We start from the raw sequence: 22,285 nt of genomic DNA, 5'->3' as shown, positions 1-22,285 counted from the left end.
TGCTTTAACACTATCGGCGGGCACATATTACAAACACTTGGAGAACAGTTGTTGAAACACCAATTTCTCCATTGCTGAAACACCATACTTGTTAAAAAGTTGCCGAAACACCAATTTCAGGGTTGCTGAAACACCAATTTCTCCGTTGCTGAAACACCATTGCTGAAACACCAACCTTTTCTGCGACGACATTATATTTTCAGCACATCAATTGAAGGTAAACACGAGGAAGCTAAAGCGAATGGAGGAGGGAATCCAGAAGGTCAAGCGAGTGTTGAGGAAGCCGAAGCTCAAGCAAGCGAGGAGGAAGCCAAAGAGTCATTGAGTAAGTGGAAACGAATGGACAAAGGCATGAGAATGTATAAAACAGTAAAAACAGAGAACTGTTGTTGCAGTTGGTGTTGTGAAGAACCAAAATGTATGGTAGTAGAAGCAGCAGAGGTGGTTAAGCGTTGTATGAAGTTGCCGGTGAACGCTGGTGAAGGCTGTTGCAGCGGTTGAACGTTATTGAAATACGCTGGAGGAAATAGAGGCCATGTGAGGGTCCAACAGAACAGAAAGAGGGATGAAGGACCAACAGGACAGTAGGCAGTCGAAGGGGAGAAACAACCAGCAGAGAAACAGTCATGCTGAAGCATTCACTGTGACAATGAGAACATAAGCTTGAACAGAAAGTTGTTCTTTATACTGAGTTTAGTGCAACTAACAGTAGACTGACTAAAGTTGTGTGAAGACATTATCAGAGAGCACAAAGACTATTGGAGACTCTGTGTGGACAGTATGGAGAGTTGTAAAGACTTCTCCATAAGAAGATTGGTTGTCATTGATGTTGTAGCATGGAGACTACAGTGAAGCTGTAAACAGATAGAACTCAGTAGAGAAGAGTTCTGAGAGCATAATATTATTACCAAAAGTGTCTTGACAAGATTGGATTGGAGTCCTTGGGGCTGGTGCCTCAGAAGTGAGAAGGATTGGAGTTCTTGGGTTGATGCCTCAAAAATAGGAAGGATTGAAGTCCTTGGGATTTTGTTCTCCTAAGTCCAAGATTGGTGTCTTGGCAAAATAGAGTTGGTGCTCTGGAGGTTGGAGCCTCACCAAAGTCCAAGTTGGAGCTTGGCAATTGATTGTAACCATCTATATATTGTATCTATTTTACTGCACAGTTTATATTAATAAAATCATTTATTCTTGTTGTTCATCTTGTGTTCTGAATATATATGTTTTAACTGGTAAAACAACAGTGGGAAAAAGAAATACTGATTCACCCCCCCCCTCTCAGTATTTCCAACAGAGGAACAGTGTCGAAGGATTTTCTAAAGTCCACAAAGTAACACAATATATCAGCTTTACTATTGCAACATTCCTCGGCAATGATCCTAAGTGACGAGCTGGTCTATAGTCGAGTGGTATCTCCTAAACCCAGCTTTCCCTTTAGCTCTTTTACTGTTCCTTTCAAGCCAATGGCTAATTTTCTTTTCTAAAATGAGACCATAAATCTAAGATAAGATGTGGCTAATCATAATGGTCATGTAATTAGTGGGAAAGGTTATGTCCCCATTTTTAAAGATAGGCAAAATAAGGCTTTATGTCCAAGGTTTAGGGAAGCCATGCTTTACAACCAAATTGAGAAGCTTGTGGAGATGAGGAATGGGGATAGATCTTACAAAGTTTAAGATCTCATTTTGGAATCCTTAAATGTCTTTAGCTTCCCCGTAGCGAGATTATTAATCCCAGACTCAACGTCCTCAAGAGAAAAGATATCTTCCTTAATAGGAGTGATAACGATGTTTCCCATGGTGTCTGGGGAGTCATACAACGTCTTAAGATAGATGTCCCACTTTTCTTGAGTCCTCAAGAGAAAAGATATCTTCCTTAATAGGAGGTTTAACAAGGTTGCCCGTGGTGTCTGGGGAGTCATACAATGTCTTAAGAAATATGTCCCACTTTTCTAAGGGGATCGAATGATTATCTTTAGATTTACAAACAAGCACCATCTGCCAAATTTTTTTGGGTTCAACTTTAGAAAGGTGAATAAGATGCTCTTGTCTCTTATTAATATATGATTGCTTCTTCTCTTTAAATAGGGCTTTGTATATACTAATATTTCAAATCTTTACAGTTTCGTTAGGGGCATCATGAACATGTGGCTCCCAATGAACTATCAAGAGGGCTAATCTAGCCCTAGCCGACGTGCTCTCCTTGACAAATTAACCCACAACCACATATAAAAATTCACAACTCCATTTTGATACGTCATTTTTAAGTGCTTGAAGTGGCCCCTAGCTCCTCTATGGCCGCCCCTTCACCTCCCTGTGTCAAACCATGGTTTCTCTTGGTGGTTTCACACCCACAAGCTTGGGTACAAAGCTCACAGAATTGGGTTATTTATCCACAAGTCACTTCTGTGTGCCAGTTCTTCTAAAACCCACTATCCTAGGGTTTGGAGTACCTCTCAAGCTACAAATATCAACACTTCCTCTTGGCGAGGGAGGTACCTCCAACACTAGGAAGTCTCCATCAAATTCATCACCGATGACACTAGCCCATATGGCATCCATCACTGCAGTATACTTTGTAGAATTAACCTTGTAATATCGATAGTTCCTTTGCATCATCTCATCTTAACCTGAAGACCTAAACACTTCCATAGGGATACTCCCTCTAAAGCAAGATTCCCTCTGAGTTTACATGGTCTCCAATGACTTAATCTACTACTGACCTCTTGTCCTAGAAGGCTAGTCTAAGTTGCGGTAGAACATGTTCCATCATCAACCCAACTCAATCCTACTAGCACTCATCCTCCTGGATCAAACACCACCTGTGCACACCCTCCACTCTCAGATATGCAACATCATGACCTAATGAAGAAACTAGTCTCCCAATCTCCATTCCATCACATGAAGCAATCTCGATCAAACCAATATCATCTATGTCAAATAAATCCTCGAGCTTTCCCAAAAATACATGGAAAGTCATAGGAAGTTAATGATCAACCACCTACCCTACAAAAAATTGTTGTTCACCAAGTTCTCCACTAATCCATCAAAACTCCCAGTCAATCTCACTTCCATGCTATTCAAGACCACATCTCCATGACTTCATTTGAACCCTTTTCTCCATGCTTTAGATAATCTAGCTCCCTTTGAGTTGCTTCGCAATGCACACTCTAATTCACTGGCCCTTTAAAGTCGCTCTGATACTATGTTGTTTTTACGTGATACTAGAGTCTAGGATAGAATCTTAAATCATTGATGTTACCAATCCAAGTATCACAACAAGGCTACTTTGCATAGTATAATAATATACAATAGTAAATCAACACATGGACAAATATAGACAACTTTTTACAAATTTTTACATTCCAACTTTGTTATATTAACAAACTAATAATACAATAGTCTATAGTTCATGTGCTAGTGATAATTGTCCTCATACATCCACTGATATAAGAAAAAAACAAGTAGGGCTTGGTGTCAGTCCTTTGATAGCCAATCTACCCTTACAAAGTACTCTAACTGTCTAGCTAATGTACAACTCCTCACAACTCCCTTAGTCATACCTTGTAGACATTTGCTTAGTCCTTTAAATCCCAATCTGCAACAACTCTAATCTGCCTCTATCAATGAACCAACTCCATTACGTCAATGAAATCATCTCCAAATCCTCTATACTTGATTTTTAATCCTTCAATGCATCAACATATTGATACTCCTCTCGATTTGTTCACAACTCCATTTGTGAACAACTCTCAACTTCTCACTGCTGCTCCTAAGTTATTTTGGGAATTTCTTCCCACTAGTGCCTTTTTGTGTTGCCCGATGAAGACACACTTAGGGCTGGGGGACTTCCCTCTATCATTATCGAATGTCCTTCTCTAGAAATGAACTTAGGGCATGGAGAACTAACCAACTTTTGTTGTAGATGTCCTTCTCCACAAGACAAATCTACAGCTATAAACTGCGCCTAGCTAATCAAATTTGTGATCTCTTCTTCTACCACTTCTAATAATATCTTAGTGCTTCAAGAGACTTGTTCATTATGGATTGAAGCAAACATCTACAACCCTCCATAAGTTGATTTTTATGCTACTCCAATTCTGCTTCTTCCAGTAGCCACCTTAGTTGATCAAGGTGCTACTCTAGGCCACACTTGGTCCACTCTCACACTACCCTCCAATAATCTATGAGCATCCAATACAAATGTCCAATCCAAACTCTGTCCTCTAGTAACAAATCATCCTTAAACACATCATCAATACATACCTTAGGGTTGGTGTCTCTACTATAGCCTCTGCTCCTATTTAGGGCTTCCAACAACCTATTATCCCTCTCCAAAATGCTCTAATAACCTCCTAAATACTGTGAACTTTCTCCCTTGTGCTATTGCTGCCATATTTTTCTATCCAAGGTCTTTCCATCCATTGTTTAGGCCTTTCGACCACCTTCTAACTGAGGTACAAGGCTATGACCCTCCTATCTAACTATTGTACAAGACTGTGACTCCTTTTAGAGATATGCCCACACACAAATATCATACCAATTTGCCAAAAATTACCTTGAATTGCACATAGAGTATCTCAACCCCTCAAAATAGGAAATGCCACCAAATCTATACACAAATAGACCTAAACTTGTCCCTCAAGTCTGTGCCTCCTCCACAAATCAAACATGACCCTCAACAATCACTAGAGATCACCCACGAATCCTTTAATATTCACGAAAGTCTGCTTCTTAGATTTGTGGCCCAAAACAGTTTTTATTCTTGTGATAAGGTGTATATGGAGTAGTCTTATGTGTTGTTATATCACACTTCTTTTAGAACTCCTCAAATTCATTCCCAAATAATTCTCCATTGTTATCCATCCTCATTGCCTTTAGTTTCCTCTTTGTCTAATTATCCACAACAGCCTTAAAGTTTTAAATTTGTCAAACACTTCAGATTTATTCTTGACAAAATAAATTTATGTATTTCTTGAGAATTCATCTATAAATGCGACATAATGCATATAGTTTCCTAGTGATTGAACCAACACATTTCTGAACACATCATTATGCATCCACTACAATATTTATTTTTTCGCCAAACTACTAGAGGATAATATTACCTAATTATGTTTCTTGTATAGGAAATGCTCATATAAATAAAAATATAGAGAGTAATTATACATACATTCTACCATACCTTTACCATGTAGTGCTTGAAGGCCCTTCTTTCTAGTATGTCCTAGTTTTTTATTCCATAGCATAGTCTTATTTCTAAATACTATAGGGTTTTTTCCTCCTTTTCCATTATGAGGAACAAAGGGATTGTTGCACCCATCACTAATAGTCCTTCTCAATATCTTATATAGAGTTCAAAGCATAACTCCTCTTTGTAATACCATTGCTCCTTGAACTATTCTATACATTTTCTTTTCAAACATTGTTTTTACACCTGCATCACTCATCTTGATTATTTAAATCAAATATATGGTCAATACTGTGATGTGTAGAACACCAAAGAGTGTTTTAATCCTTCCATCCATGAGATTCAATGTGAATTTTCCTCGTCTTATGGTTTTGGTTGTCGATAAATCTCCTAGGAAAATGTCATTTCCATCATACCTTTCATACGCACAAACCACTCCTTGTGACGAGTCATATGAGAAGATTCAATTGAGTTAACCAACCATGCCTCAAGATCTACATGTGTGCATGAAAAGGGAAAGTACACATCCCCTACTGCATGTAAAGGTTTTTTCTTCTATAGAAGCAGTATCATAAGATCCTTTTCTTTATGTCTTCTTTTTTGCATCTCCAACAAACCTTTACAAATTTTCCTGGAGATTATATCTTCCTCTAGATTTAGATCTCTTACTTGAGAAATTATTTTTGTTTCTATACTATTAAATCCATACCAAATACTTAAGAAAAATTGAGTAGAAAGTATACCAAAGAAATAAAAAATAAAATAATGATTATCATTTTATTTTTTTTGTTGGCTTAATCCACAGGGACTTCGAGCCTTTAATGTAGTAATTTATATAATACTTTTGAATAGAATGATCACTAATTAAGCTATACTGTGTGAGCTACACTATAAAATAGTTAAATTACGTCAATATTTTATATTTAAATATAATTATATATGTTATTCATAAATATTAAATGATCACATCTATATGATAATTAGGTTGTTTAATATATATCCTTCATTATAATAAATTGATTTTTTTTTAAATAATATTTTAACATAGTTTTAATAAAGTTAAGAATATTTTTAACTAAAAATTATTAATAATTAGATTTTGTATTATTTATATTTTATGATAATTTAAGAAATATTTAATAAAATTTTATTAAAAATTATAAATAAATTTAAAAATAAACAAAAAAAATGTCAACGGATTTTGGATAGATGGTGATGACTGTGTTGTTAAGGTACTCCTAGATGTCTAAGAAAATGATTCAATTCCCCACTCTATTCGAATGTTATTCTTGGATATGACCGCGATATAGCCTCACCACTACCAAACTTTGAAAAAAAAATTAAACGATATAATACCTTTTTTTTTTAATAATACAAGCCTTCAAGAAGAAATTCCCATGTTGAATGTGGCATTTCACATGAGAAAAAGTGCATTACTAACTCTAAGGTGCTTGCCAAAATAGCAAGACAAGTTCCAAACATAGGCCACTCTTGCAGTCACCTCAATCATTATAGTTATTCTTTACTAACACCTCAAGTTGTTGATCGGCTATGTGTTGGTGGATAGGAACACTTCCAAAGAAGAGATGCTTCTTTAATTGAATGAATTATAGGTGTTAGTGCACTCGATGGACCAAAGACTAGAGAAAGTTGAAGGTTGCCTTGACTTGCCCCCTGCTCTAGATTGTTCTCCAAGAGATTATGGGGATCCTATCCATGTGGAAGCCTCAGGCTCTAGAAAATATTGAATGTTAACTATGTTCTCTGGTTATTTACTATCAAGTCCTAGTTAGTTTGTTTTTTTGCTTGAGTATAACCCTAGAGGCCACTTATTTCAAACAAAGTTTTTGGCTTTTTGGTACACTATTACTAAAAATTTTGTGTGGCTCTTAAAGAAAATGAAATTTTATGCCTCACCTAGTTTCCTTACTGGAAGACCAAGACATATTTCAATTTATTATAGTTATTAGAAATAATGAAAAAACTTGTACTTAGAAAAAAATACTTACAAATAAGAAATAAATTACAATTAATTTTATTATGAGCTACATGTGTAATTATTTGGGTGTTCAACCTTTAGTTGACATGTATCCATTTTATTGCACTGAGACACACATTCAATAGGCTAGTATGAGGAAAATGTATAATTTCTTTGTGCTCAACCTTGAGATACTTCAGTACCTCAACCATAAATATTTCTAGATTTTGAACTCCTCTCCACAATTTTTTCTCCTTGAGTAATTCTAGTTTATCTCACTAGCATTGGATTTTAGTTAAACTCAAGTTTGTATGTATATAGGGTTCAAATTTGAATTCATCATTAGCCTCTAAGAACCCTTCAGCCTCTCATAGAGGGGTATACAATAGTATACAATTTTTCCCATATAAATCAAATTAAAATAAAAAGTTGCTTATCAAATTTGGCAAGGAAACCATTTCTAATTTTTTCACATGAAGGATAAAATTTACTTTATAATATGTTTTACCCGTTATTATTTTTGTATTATATATATATATATATATATATATATATATATATATATATATAAACAATTAGAAAAATGAATTCTAACAATTTCTCTCCACATCTTGATAATTTATTACATTTGTGTCTTAGTAATGGGAAATGAAAATCAAAACTTTGGTTGTGGTGAAATCTTTTGTTATTCGTAGATAACAACAATTTCAATTGGAATCAACACCTTAGCCTCTTAGTGTTTGGATTTAAAAATGCAAATTGTCTTACATCTTACTCTTTGATTGCATTTACTACTTTCTTAGCTTTCTTGCATTTATGAATATCACTAGCATGTTTTGTTTATGCCTATTTATTTTGAATATATGACAACAAACACTTGAGATTAAAATTGATTAAATCGAGCTATGATTCCTTATTATCCAATTTTTAGTGTTCATTCATTTTTTGTTGATTAAAAATAATGCCAGTTCTATGTTCTTTTACAAATGGTGTCATGCATAGGAATGCACATGTGCACTAATCATTGACTCCATAACTCTTATGAAAAAATATTCTTGTAAGTTATATTTATTTTATGGAAAATTTTGTTGTTGTTGGTTTGGTTTTAAATAGTTGTTGTTGTTGTTTTTTTTTTCTTTATTGGAAATTACAATGATATCTATAAAATAATACTCTATCTTTATTTTTATTTTTTTAAACTCATTGCAATTATGTGAATAATTGAGTCTTGTAAGAAAGAAAAACATTTTCATTGTATTGAGGAATGATATCCATATTAGATGAAAAGGTAAATGATCCTACTGAATTTCCTCCATATGGTTCCTATATATATTATAAGTAAATGTTCCAATGAAATTCTCTCCACTTGATTCATGTGTAGAGCTTAAGAAAATATATATGATTTCTATATGAATTGTAATACAGGTGAACCAATGTCATCTATATACACTCCTTGAAATGTACTTAAGGTTCATATTTTAAGGAAGATTTGTAGATCTTCACAACTTAATACAATAAAAATTGTGATGTGTGAGATATACATAAAATTTTAAAATATTTTCTCTTTTATATGAAAATAATAATTTATTTTAATTTGTGAATATTAAAAATCCAAAATATAATTAATCTTTTTAATTTAAAATGTGAACTTTCTCTTCAAATTTCATGCTATACAATTCCTCCACTTTAAAAACCCAATCTAGCAAGTGTTAAGGGATTAAGGCAATGGTGTCCTTTGCATTGGGCAAATTGAAGTACCCTTATCCTCCAAAAATATCTTTATAATATTCAACAGCATAAAGTATGTATGGTGTTGAAATATTTATCTGCGTCCCTATTTTGTGCATAGAAAAGCAATGAGGTATCTCATGTGAAATTGTTTTAAATAAAAATAAAAATAAATATTATCAGAAGAAAATATAGTAAGTATTGCATGATTGTGCATACGCACATAACATTGATATGCAGAAATTACAACCCTGTATTAAAATATACGAGACAGATTGTACAGTAATATACAGAGATTATAAGCATGCATCTATCGTCAAAGGATTTCATCGTTCAATCCTTTTATAAATTCAGAATTACAATATTCTCCAGTCGTTATGCAGAGATTGTATGTCATCCATCCGGAATTTTTGTGTAATATTAAAAAATATGAGCCCTATCATGAGTCTCTCGGTATTCCTGGAACTTCCATAATGGGCAGTGTTTTGCAAAGACAAACCATTGTGGCCAGCTGATTTAGATCAATACCAATAGCAGGTGTTCACAAAACATATGAACGATGTATATACGTGTTTGTATACCAGCGTTACACATGCAATAATTTGGTCACAAACTCCTGAATCCATTGCTTTTATGAAGAACCAATCTCGCTTGATCTCTCCAACAAGGAACTCAGCCGAGTAATTTCAGCTCAAATTCAATTGTTATCCTACCTCAGGACTCTGAATCTGAGCACCAATCTTTTTTCCGGCCAGTTCCAGCCCGCCATACTGGGTTCGCTCAACATCAATGGCTCTGATAGATCGAGATTGATTGCAATTGGTTTAGATAGAAATTTTATCTTAATCATATAATCTGATTAATCGGTTAGTTGAAAAAATATTTTAATTAAATACTAAAGTAAAAATTATTTTACTTAAATTAAATTTCTTTAATTGAATTAATTAACCAGATAAAAAACATCATTCAATATACAAAATAAGTAAAAATTAATTTTTTTATAAATCAGTTAGATTTTTTTACCAAATGCAATTAATTTCTTTTCCAAATATGTTATTTTATGGATTTTAAACAAATTATGTATGTGTTTACACGTTTATCCGAAATCAGCGCATTGATTTTTCAAAAGCATAATAACAGATGAAAAGAAAAAGTAAGGGAAAGAGAAAAACACAACCAAAAAAAACCAACTGCATGAAGAAATACTTTTATTAATTTCGGGATTATTACATGTTTTATCTAGAAATAGCATATATTATTATTGTAAAGTCTTATTACGGAAATTTTTTGTCTCGATTTATCAGTCAACGTGGTTAATATGAATCGCGGACTCTAAACGAGAGGAGATGAAATGGGAGATCCATTCCATGAGGCGTTGAGAAGAGGGACAGTCCGGTTTGAAAACGTAGAAACCGTGCTCTTCTTCCTCCGCCACCATAACCTCCACGCTCTTACCGCACTGCTTCAACGACTCACAATAATCAAGGTCGCGGTCTCTCAGCATATCTCTCCCACCGATGACCACCAGCAAGGGAGGCAACGACATCTCTTCCAGCTTTGGTGCTCCGGGGCTCCAAGGGTTGCTGAATGGATGATCTCTGTCATTGCCCACCGGGAGAGACAACCGCCAAAGGGTGTCATTCGTCTCCAGATTGAGAAGCGCGTCACGCGGGCACTCGCTCTCCGACCGTGTGCGTTGCTCGGCGCCGAAGTAGGGCTGCACCAGTATCGATCCTCTCAATGTAATGGGGTTCCACGCTTCCACACCGCCACGCACCGTCACAACGTGATGTGCGATGTTGGCACCAGCACTGTCTCCCATCAGATACACCGCGGAAAAGTCCGCGTGGGACTCGAGCCACGGCTCGTATTCCAAGTCTGCTCTGTCTCCCGCATGTGAGCTCACCCACTGGAGTGCCGTGATGCAGTCGTCGTAGGAGGCGGGGAGGCGGTGCTCCGGAGCCAACCGGTAAGCCACGGAGACAACGATCGCATCTACAGTCGCTGACAATTTGAGAGAGAAGTCGTGAAATTTCGGCACGGCAGGAGAGCCTACACAGAAGCCGCCGCCATGGAAATAGACGATTAGCGGGAGGCGGCGGTTTTCTGTTTGTTGTTGGAGGTGGGAAGAGGGCAAGTAGAGTCGAACCCACAATCCCAGCTTCTCGTTCAACACAACGTCTTTACTGGCCACCCCACCTTCTCCTTGCAGAGAAGCCTCGACGAACATCCGGGGATCCTCCACACGAAAAATTGTGCCATCTGCGTACACCTCGAGTATACCACCCAGGATCACCACCTCTGCTGAAGCCATGGAATTCTCAACGTTAAAGACTTCTCAACTTCAGTGGAGAACAACCATTCCCTTTTCCCTCCCTTTTATAATATTTTTCTGCCATTTCATTGCGATTTTCAATGACCAATTACAATTTAAAAAATCGGATTAAGACTTCTGGCCAATTTTATATTATTTCTCTGCATCATCTCAGTGGTTCCCGATGGCCCATTACAATCTGAGAAGCGGAGACTTTTTCTGAGTAGTTATAGATAATGGCCTTATCTACTGAGTGGGGGAATATTTTGGAAAGTTAAAAGTAGTTAGAATTCAGGTAAAAAGAAATTTAAAAATTTCTGAAGTAGCAGTATTTGAATAATATTTTTATTAGTAAAAATTTATAATTTACCAAACAAAAAACAATTTTGTTAAACTGCCTCAGTTGATTGTTAGAGGATATTCCCTTCCTTTGAGATCTATACAACGAATGAGTGCTGCGTACCAAACACTACTTGCCATAAAAATGTCACCTCAGGATTGCCCGTGTAATTAAATGACCGTAAACTTAATCAACTTTATGAATATGAATGTACATATTTATTTTTATATTATTAAAATAATGAAAAAATTAATTAACTAATTTATAATTTTATTTTAAAATATTATTATTGATAAAAAATTATATATCACTAACAATAAAAATATATTAAATAATAATATCATAATAAGTTTTTAATTAAATTAAAAAATAAAAAATATATAATTATATTTAAAATAAATTCCAACATTTAATGGCCTCACAGAAACGACCCTACATGTACTATTGTATCAGCATGGATCATGGATGGTAGCATTTGTTTGGAGCATAGACCGCTGCAGATGAAGGGTTAATCACAAAGAAAAACCGTGGATAACTGTGTTTGACTTTTAGATTTATATTTTAAAATTGTGTTTAAATTTTATATTAATTATAAAAATGGATTTGATTATATATAAATCGTAAAATATTATTTTTGAATTGGGTAGTTAATTTTTATGGCTTACTCTATTTATAATATATAGATAAAATAGTTTTTTTATAACTTTTTTTAAACTTCAATTTACCTCAGCATAAAATTTTACGTGGTAAATATATGTATCAAATGGATAATACTAGCCTAACCTTAGTACACAAATATGGTAGGTAATTATTTAATCTTTACTGATACAAAATCCACTGCTCTTTGTTTTATTAATGTTGATATATTGCAATGGTGGGTCCTTTTTTTATGATTATCATCATAATTCTAATTTGGTGGACAATTTTACCATCTGGTTAATGTGAATGTCTGGTGATCTAGGATCATACATTTATAATGAGTAAGTTATAGTCTTCGGCTATAGACTTTAGCCTAGACATATATTTCACCAACCCCAGTTACATCGGCCAAGCCAACACAAGCTTTTGGAGCTTTTGTTGCAGATACGTCAACCTTCCCAAGTTATACCTTGCAGATGTTGTGTTGCCAGTCATCCAACGACCAGGAATTAGGGATTATTCTTTGATCGACAATTGTAATTTTGGGAAGTTACGAGAGTAACGACCCTTCCCTTCTCACATGTCATGGTTGTTCATTTATGCCCTCGCAACTTGGAGGTTTGAGGTCTACAGATGGAACCATTTTCGTGAATTTCAAGGAACCAGGTACTGACGAAGCCCGCTCCCCCTCTTAAAAAACATCTTGGTTACATTCTTACATATCCTTATTCATATTACGGTATTTATACATTTTCATTCCTAGGGTTTGTCGAAAATTCTTGGTGTATTTCTCCCTCGTCATCCATCCTTGGCAGCTATGGCAGGAAAGTATGTAGGATTGTCGGTATGAACCCTAAAACTTGGTAGGTCTAACATGTCTTGTTAGAACCTTTTTGAATTACTTTTGATAGTTTGTAGGTGTCCCTAAGAAAGATTGAATTAAGAGGGAGCCTTCCCAATTTTACCAAAAGGTAAGTATTCTGTTTCATCTTTTATGTTTCGTTTCCTCCTCACATTGAGATTTGTTTGTATTGCATACTAATAATCTTTTCTTTATGCTTTCTAAGGATACAAAAAGGTTATGGAGGAGACTTGAAGCATGCAAGAAGTTATGGTGCAAAGGAATACCTTCAAGAATTGATGTCCTATAAGGTTTGTTAAAGAACAATTCAAGGTATGTCTTAACCTACAAGTGTTATTACAAGGTCCTCTTCATGCAAGGGTATATTCATTTTTTTTTAAATTTAGTTTACATTACTCACATCGTTATGTCTAGGGTTTTGAATCTTAGAGATTCTTGTTAGGGCGATTAATAATTAGAATGAATCTACCCTCATTACATTATCATTTGATAATTTTTGTGGAACCCTTACTCTTAGGGTTCACTATAAAACCCTAGCATCTTGTTGCTAAGGGTCTGTCAATGTTGATAATGAAACCCAATCCTATTAGGGTTGTTAATAAAGTATAGAACAAACGATGAATTTATATGTTTAGGGTTTTGGTATTCTTAAGGAAAAAACCCTAGAATTTTAGGATTTGTTGTTATTGTCCAAGTTATAAACCAAAACCTTAGATCTTTAAGATTTGATAAGTTAGGGTTTGTTGTTTAGAAGTCAAAACCCTAGATTTTAGGGTTTGGTGAATCAGGGTTTATTAAAAAAACCCTTGTGATAGTTATAATAAAATCCTAGGTATATGTTCGTCTGTTTGATAAAACCCTAACATAGTCAAAATTTATTGATGTTTATGTCTTGGGTTTACTTAGCAACTATTAATGTGAAATGATCCTAGTGTTGTTGATACTCATGTTTTAGTTCGTGAAATCTAGGGTTTGTAACAAAACCCTAGTAGAGATTAATGTTCTAGGACATGATAATATTGTTTTCGATTAATATGATTTAACTTTGATGATAAAATCTAGGGTTTACAACAAATCCTAGTAGAAGTTTGTCATGTAATTCTAAAAACGTATTATTGAAGCCTTAGGTGTAGAGTAAATTTGTTATTTGATTGAATTAGTGACATCTAAGACTTTGTATCTTGAATACGGAGTCTAGGGTTTATGAAAAAACCCGAACATGTTATAAAATTCTAGAATATAAAAGGATATAACCTTTGTTGATTATGAACCTAACTAGGTTTAGGTATATGATGTCTAAAATGTTTTGATGCTTCCATTGTAATGATATGATATAGTTAACTTCATGCTTTTATATATATATATATATATATATATATATATATATATATATATTATTGTACTTTCTATTAAAGTCTTGCAGGTACATGGGCTTCAAGATATTGAATATATTCGAAAATGATCAAGATGACCTTGATGTCATGAAGTACTGAAGTTTCTCCAATGTTATAAAAGAAGTAAGTTGTTGATCTACCTAACTTGAGGGAGAACCTCAATAAAGGAAAGGATACATTATGACATTCATGATGAATACCTTGAATAAAGCATGAAACTGAAGAATGAATGGATTTACAATGTACTAAGGATGTATTGATGTTGCTGAAGAAATGAAAGAAGAAATCTCCCGATAAATTTTATATGGATAACTTGATGATGAAAGTAGCATCAGAATGATTGAGGACCTCGAAGGTTTGTGTTTACTTATATTTGAAAGTTTATTATTGATGGGTTTTGTGTTTGTACAGGTAAATCTCTCCATAAAAATTTCAAAACTCTAGAAGAATGCTTGGACAAATGGATATATCTAATTTAGTTGATGCCTGTATCTGATTTAACTAGTGAAGAATGTAACTTGAGTCATGATATAATGAATTTATCAAAAGAAAGAAAAATAAGTTGACTTATTAAAGCATGGGTTTCATGCTTGGGTCAATTTTTTATAGTTCAAAGCCTCCATTGTAGGCTTCTAGGATTTATGTCAAGTGTGCTTGTCCATGTCATATTGTAATAGACCCTTCTTGGGTTTTGTTTGTCAAGAAAAAAAAAAAATTCTAATATAAAATAGGTTAATTACGCCTCCTCCACCAAGCTGGCCTCAAAATGGATAAGTCGGCCTAACTAAGGGGAAAAATCTCCTATATAAAGGCAACAACTCAACCTCATTTGAAACACTCACTCATAAAGTTCGATCTGAAACTTTTGGAGCCAGAAAAGCTATGAAATTCAAGCAAAGAAGAGGAAATCGATAGCAAAGGAGAAGGAGATCTCTATCAAGCATACGAATTTGAAATTATCTCTCTCTCTCTCTCTCACACACACACACACATGTGAAGTTGTTGAGCTGCTGGAGGGGCTAAAATTGTAGTGTTGAAGTTGGGCTAAAATTCTGAGTTTCTAGGGGCCGAAAGTTTGGGTTGTTGTTGGGTCATAGCTATTGGACAAGAAGAGACTATTGAAGGTTACCGAATTATATCGAAAGGTTGACTTGGTGGAGGAATATATTTGGATCTAGGGTCTTGGATCTAGTCCATAGGTGGGTCATGGGCTGGCCAATAAGCTGAAGATTTACATTCCCTCCATTTTGACCCTGGGATTGGGTCCTACCATAAGTCCTTAACGTGAAGCACCACTAACTGGGAGGTAAATGCTTGGAGATATTCGAGGGTAAGGTCTTGATCCAATATAGGGTGTTGTATCCAAGTCTCTTTCCAAATTTGGCCTTGCTTTTATTCTTGATTTCCCAGAACCCATGATCTTGAATGAGGCCTTGGTGGGATTTTGCTCGGTTCTAGATCAAGGAGTCATTTGGTAGGCTATGATGGTACTGCAATGGATCCTGCCAACCCGCAACCCTATATTTGCATGCCAAAAGCTACTTCCATATCTCTTGTCCACCTTGCAACCATCACCACCAAAATATTTCACTAAGGGCATGAGATAACAACTCGGGATTTTTCAGTCCTAGGCCACCATGAATCTTTGGTTTACACAACTTATCCCATGCCACTAGGGGCCATTTTCGTCCAATCTACATTCCATCCTAGAGAAATTTCTGGAACTTGGTTGTGAGCTCCTTATAGATGCTTCTGGGTGTCAGAAGGGTCAAGAGATGATATAGGGGAATAGCCTGCAGAACCGCCTTTAGAAGAATAAGTCGGCCTGTCAAGTTCAGAACCCATAAGGTCCAACTTGATAGCTTTTTATCAATGTGGAATATCATCTCCTTCAAAAAGGAGATCTTGAGAGAGTTTGACACCAGAGGTACTCCGAGGTAAGTGTTGGGGAGCGAGCCAATTTTGAATTCGAGAGTTCTTGCCAGATGACTCTACACTCTAGGATGAGTGTTGAAGAAGAATATGTTTGATTCGTCACTGTTGATATGGGTACTTGATGCTTGTTGGAATAGTGCCATAATAGATGCCAATTACTTTGACTCTTTTAAGATGGATTTCCCATATAGCATGTTGTCATCAACAAATTTTTGGTGGGTGAGAGGAGGGGCCTTGTTATGAAACCAACTCACAAAAAGATAGAAAAGATAGATCAACACCTTAGAATTTAGCCTCTTCGAGGGGGCAACCTCCTTTACATTACACAAATGAATGATTCTTTAATGATTCAAATGACAAAACCTCCTTTCTATATATAGGAGTCTAAGGAGTCACAATATAACCCAGCCGACCTAACAATAATAATATAAAGGCACAAAAATAACAATAGAGGGATTCTATGGGGCACAATAATAACAATATGGGGACAACAGGGGCACAAAAATATTAATAAGGGATACAACTACAATAGTAATGGGGTAATCACTAGTATTATAGGGACCTAACATGCCCCTCTCCTTCAAAAAGGTGTTGTCCTCAATGCTTGAGTAGTTCTGGATGCTTCTGTATAAAATTCTCATTCTCCCATGTGGAATCTTTAGCGGATAAGTTCTTCCACTTGATGAGATACTCCGAAATTGATCGATTTCGTAGCTATTGAGTTCTTGTTTCTGTGATTGCTTTCGGTTCCAATATAGTTTTTCCTTCCTCGTCAAGTTCTAGCAATATTGTTTGAACTGGTAGCTTATCGCCTATAACCTTCTTTAAATATGAAACATGGAAAACTGGGTGCACTCGAGAAGCTGCAGGAAGCTCCAATTTGTAGGCCATAGTACTAATCTTTTGCAACACCTTGTACGGACCATAATACTTTGGTGATAATTTATTATCCTTCTTAGCTTGCTTGAGGGACATTTGTTTATATGGTTGTAGCCATAGGAATACCCAATCACCTACATCAAAACTTCTTTCGCTACGATGTTGATCTACCTGTTGTTTCATTCTATTCTGCGCCAACACGAGGTTATCCTTTAAGAGTTGGAGGACTTGTTGTTGATGCTCGATGTGATTTTCCACTACTTGAACCTTAGAATTTTCTCTTAAATATGATGTGATGGATGGTGGCTAATATCCATAAAGTGCCATAAATGGGGTCATTTTTGTTGTTGTATGGAAGGAAGTGTTATATCACCATTCAGCTAGAGGCAACCCTTTGACCCATTGTGTCTGTTTATAAGATACAAAGCAACGAAGATATCCTTCCAAACATTTGTTTACTATCTCAGTTTGCCTATAAGATTGAGGATGATAAGATGAGCTATGAGCTAACTGAGTACCAAGACAAGAAAATAATTCTATCCAAAAATTTCCAGTGAAAATGGGATCTCTGTCACTTACAATAATCTTTGGGTTTCCATGTAGCTTTTGAATTCTTTCCATAAATGCAGTAGAAACTGTACTGGCTTTAAATGGATGTGATAATGCACAAAAGTGTGCATACTTGGTAAGTCTGTCAACTACCACCATGATGACACTCTTTCCCTCAGACTTGGGTAAACCTATGATAAAATCCATTGAAACCCCCTCCCAACGTTGGCTTGGAATGGATAATGGTTGTAATAGACCTGGGGCCTTAATTGTTTCAACTTTATTTTGTTGGAAAACCAAACATTCCACCACAAACTTTTGAATATCCGATTTAAGGCCATCCCAAAAAAATTCCTTCTTAACCCTATGGTAAGTTTTTAAAAATCCTGAGTGCCCTCCCAAGGGAGAAGTGTGCAATTCCATAAGAATCTTTTGTTTGAGTTGGGAATTCTTATAGAGGTATAAGTGATCTTTGTATCATAACAAATCATTTTGTCAGCTAAATGTATCAGATGTACTGGAATCTTGTTGTAACTTTCGAATAAGTGCCCACACTTCTTCATCATTCTTCCATCCCTCCCTTGCTTCGTTTATCCAATCTAGTTGGATAATAGAAATGGCACACAACAATGCTTCCACATCCTCATCCTTTCTTGAGAGTGCATCTGCCACCACATTTTTCATCCCTTTTTTCTAGATGATTTCAAAGTCATAACCGAACATCTTTGTGACCCACTTTTGTTGCTCTTCAGAGGATAATATTTGTTCTAAAAAGTATTTAAGGCTATCATGATCTGTTTTTACGTTGAAGTGTCTTCCCATTAGGTAGGGTCACCATTTCTCAAGTGCATGTAGTATTGCCAACATTTCCTTCTCATAAATAGCTTTGTGTAAAAACTTTCCCTTGATTGGACGAATTTCAAAAGCAATGGGTCTTCATCTTGCATTAAAATAGCACCAATTTCATTTCATGAAGCATCACATCCCACAATAAAGGTTTTTGTGAAGTCTGGTGTAGCTAAGACCGGTGCTTGGCACATTGCCTCTTTAAGATGTTCGAAGGCCTTTGTTGCTTTTGGAGTCCATGAAAATGCATCTTTCTTCAATAATGTTGTTAGAGGTGCTGCTATTCTCCCATAATTCTTAACAAACTTGCGATAATACCTTATCAACCCAAGAAACCCTCACATATGCTTTATGGATGTGGGGATTTTCCATTCCTTAATGGCTTTAATTTTGCTAGGGTCTACCTTAACTCCTTCATGAGATACAATATGACCTAGATATTCCACCCCTTGTACTCCAAAGAAACATTTTGATCTTTTTGCATATAATTGTTTCTCCTCCAATAGTTGTAGCACCCTATCAACATGTTCAACATGATCCTTCCAAGACTTGCTGTAGATTAGTATATCATTAGAAAATACTAACACAAATTTTCTAAGGAAGGGTTTGAAAATGGAATTCATCAAACCTTGAAATGTAGAAGGTGCATTGGTAAGGCCAAAAGGCATGACCAAAAATTCATAATGACCCTCATGTGTTTTAAATGTTGTTTTCAGAATGTCTTCAGTCTTCATTCTAATTTGATGATATCTTGAATGAAGATCCAACTTGGTGAAGTAAATTGATCCATGCAATTCATCCAGTAATTCATCAATGACAAGAATGGGAAACTTATCTTTAATAGTCAGCTTGTTGAGCTCCCTATAATCCGGACACATGCGCCATGATCCATCCTTCTTGTGCACCAATACTACTGGAGCAGAGAAAGAACTTTGACTAGGTTGAATTATACCAGCCTCTAGCATTTCTACAACCATACGTTCAATTTCACTCTTTTGGGCATAGGGATATCTGTACGGCCTGATGTTTGGAGGAACACTTCCTAGAATCAGATGAATAGCATGATCATGATCACGAATAGGTGGGAGACCTTTGGGAGTCTCAAATACCTTGGAATGATTGTCCAAGAATTTTTGGAGATCTGGAGAAATAGATGATTTCGATGTGGAAACATCTAGCAAACATAATTGTGCAATTACACCTCTTTGTTCCCTTTTTAGAAGCTTTTTCATACCGTTAGAGCTGATTATCTTTCCCGGTTTCCCTGCAATACCCCTTAGTTCAACTTCCTTTCCTTTTGCAGAAAATTTCATGAAAAGTTCTTGAAAATTAAAAGCTATTGTACCCAACGATTGTAGCCATTGGACTCCTAGTACAACATTAGCATCTCCCATTGGAATGGAAAGCATTGGGCTAGTCAAAACATATTCTCCCATGGATAGCTTCATATTATGGCACTTTCCAGGGCAATTTATCATTCCTCCATTTGCAACCATCACTTGACACTCTGGTGCTAGATATAGGAAGCAATTCAATTCTTTTGCTATCTTACAATGAATAAAATTGTGGGTACTTCCTGAATCAATCAACATTATTACCTTTTTCTTCTTGATTTGTCCTTCTATCTTGATGATTTGAGGAGTGGTAATTCTAGCCAATGCATTACAAGACATGGTCAGATTCATTTCTTCTTTATCTAGGATTTGTTCTTGGAGTATATCCTCTTCTTTTGACCTTTCTTCCTCCTTTTCTTCTTCCTCTTCACAATCTATGTTGAATAATTTCTTCTTAGCACACTTATGACCTTTAGTGTATTTGCTATCACAACTATAACAAAGCCCTTTTTCTCTTTTCTCTTCCAATTGTTGTGGTGTCAACCTTATAGGTTGTGCAAGACTAGGGGCAACAACACTTCCATCTTTATAGTTGTGAGTGGTATGCTTCTTGGTTGCCATAATTTTGCTTTCCATTTTTCTTGCTAACCTGAATGCCTTCTCTAATGAACCAGGTTCCCAAAGGCGAACATCATGTTGGATATTATACTTTAAAGTCCCTATGAACACATCAATCCTATGCTTCTCTGGAATATTTTTTACCCTTATGTTCAATTTTTGGAACTCCTCAATGTGCTCCATTATTGAACCCTTTTGTTTGAGACTTATCAATTAGCTAAAAAAAGTGTTGCTTTTTGTATCCTCATAATGTGCTATCAATTCTTCCGTAAAAATTGCCCAAGTGATAATTTGTTTACGAGAGAAAAGCCATTGATACCATACAAACTGATTTGGTTCCAAATATAAAGCTGTAATACGTACCTTTTGTGTGTTTTGCACATTATTGAGATCGAAAAATTGCTCCATTTGTAATATCCATGTTGCGGGATCCTTGCCATCAAACTTCCTCATATCGATTTTTGGAATATGGTGGGTCTTCAATCCAACATTAGAGTCTATGAAATCATGATTAACATTTATTTTGTTCGAATCATGAGTTTCCCTTACTACCCTTTCACCATTAGTAAGTATTTCTTGCAGAAAATTTGTCAAATCTGTCTTCAAATCTATCTTCAAATCATCCATCTTATCTTCCACGTCATTAGCTTCTACATCTTTCTTTAAACCATCCATCTTAGATTCTGTTACATTTTGTGTGAGTGACATTTGTTGCACTTGGTCTTGTAATTTTGATATATCATGTTGCATTTCTTCCCCTTCTTCATAAGTCATGCTAGAGCTTTCAGGTTGCTTACTAGGTGTTTTCATTTTCATTCCTCGGGGCATTAGTTACCAATAATAATGCTCTACTATGCCCTTTGAATTCTTTCAAAATAATTTTTCAAACCAAGCTTAAGTAGAAATTTAAAAAAAATCTACACACCTTTTTTCACTTTGTAGGAGCTCGATATTGCCTTTGATCTATCTCTGTAATTTCAGATCATCCAGTTCTAAAATTGCGACTTGCATTAGCCCTTTGTGTCCTCTTTCCAATGCCACCAGTCTGATCCAAATTGGATTCTCCAAGGAAGAGTTATGCCAAATCTCCCATAGTGACCTGATTATAGACTAGTTCAGTAGAGCGAACTTGTATGACGTGCCACGTGTCCCTGTTTCAACCTTTGGCTTTGAAAAATATATACAAGAAACTACAGTCTGTCCTCTTTCTGTACCTTCTTACGAAATTTCAATCCGATGCTCAGAGAGAAAGTTATGACGATTTTCCCTAGGTCACCTGTTTGGAATGTAATTCAGGAGTCTGCAAAAAGACCAACTTCCTCAGATCATATCTCCACAAATATAGTGCAAAAATATCTAAAATTCGGACTCGAGGTTCAGTGCAATTTCGTCTCAAATGGGTTTTTTTTCGCTTCTGAAACATCGCAGAAAAAAATTTATAGCGAAAATGCCACGATGACCTATTTGGAGCAGCGAAACCCTAGAATCCAAAGCTCTGATACCAAATGTTATGAAACTAGCTCACAAAAAGATAGAAAAGATAGATCAACGCCTTAGAATTCAGCCTCTTCGAGGGAGAAACCTCCTTTACATTACACAAATGAACGATTCTTTGATGATTGAAATGACAAAACCTCCTTTCTATATAGAAGAGTCTAAGGAGTCACAATATAACCCAGCCG

At 35.6% G+C, this 22,285-nt stretch overlaps 1 pseudogene; it reads right to left on the bottom strand.

Annotated features, from left to right (window-relative positions):
• Positions 1 to 10,064: 10,064 nt before the first annotated feature.
• LOC149185051 (strigolactones hydrolase CXE15 pseudogene) lies at positions 10,065 to 11,207 on the bottom strand (annotated as a pseudogene).
• Positions 11,208 to 22,285: the final 11,078 nt, after the last annotated feature.

This window comes from Pinus tabuliformis, chromosome 3_2 (genome assembly GCF_031772625.1).
Source record: "Pinus tabuliformis cultivar Carrire ecotype Pingquan chromosome 3_2, CPIR1, whole genome shotgun sequence".
NCBI lineage: Eukaryota > Viridiplantae > Streptophyta > Pinopsida > Pinales > Pinaceae > Pinus > Pinus tabuliformis.
Note: the sequence above shows the minus strand (reverse complement) of the source record. Positions and strands in the feature narration are given on the sequence as shown.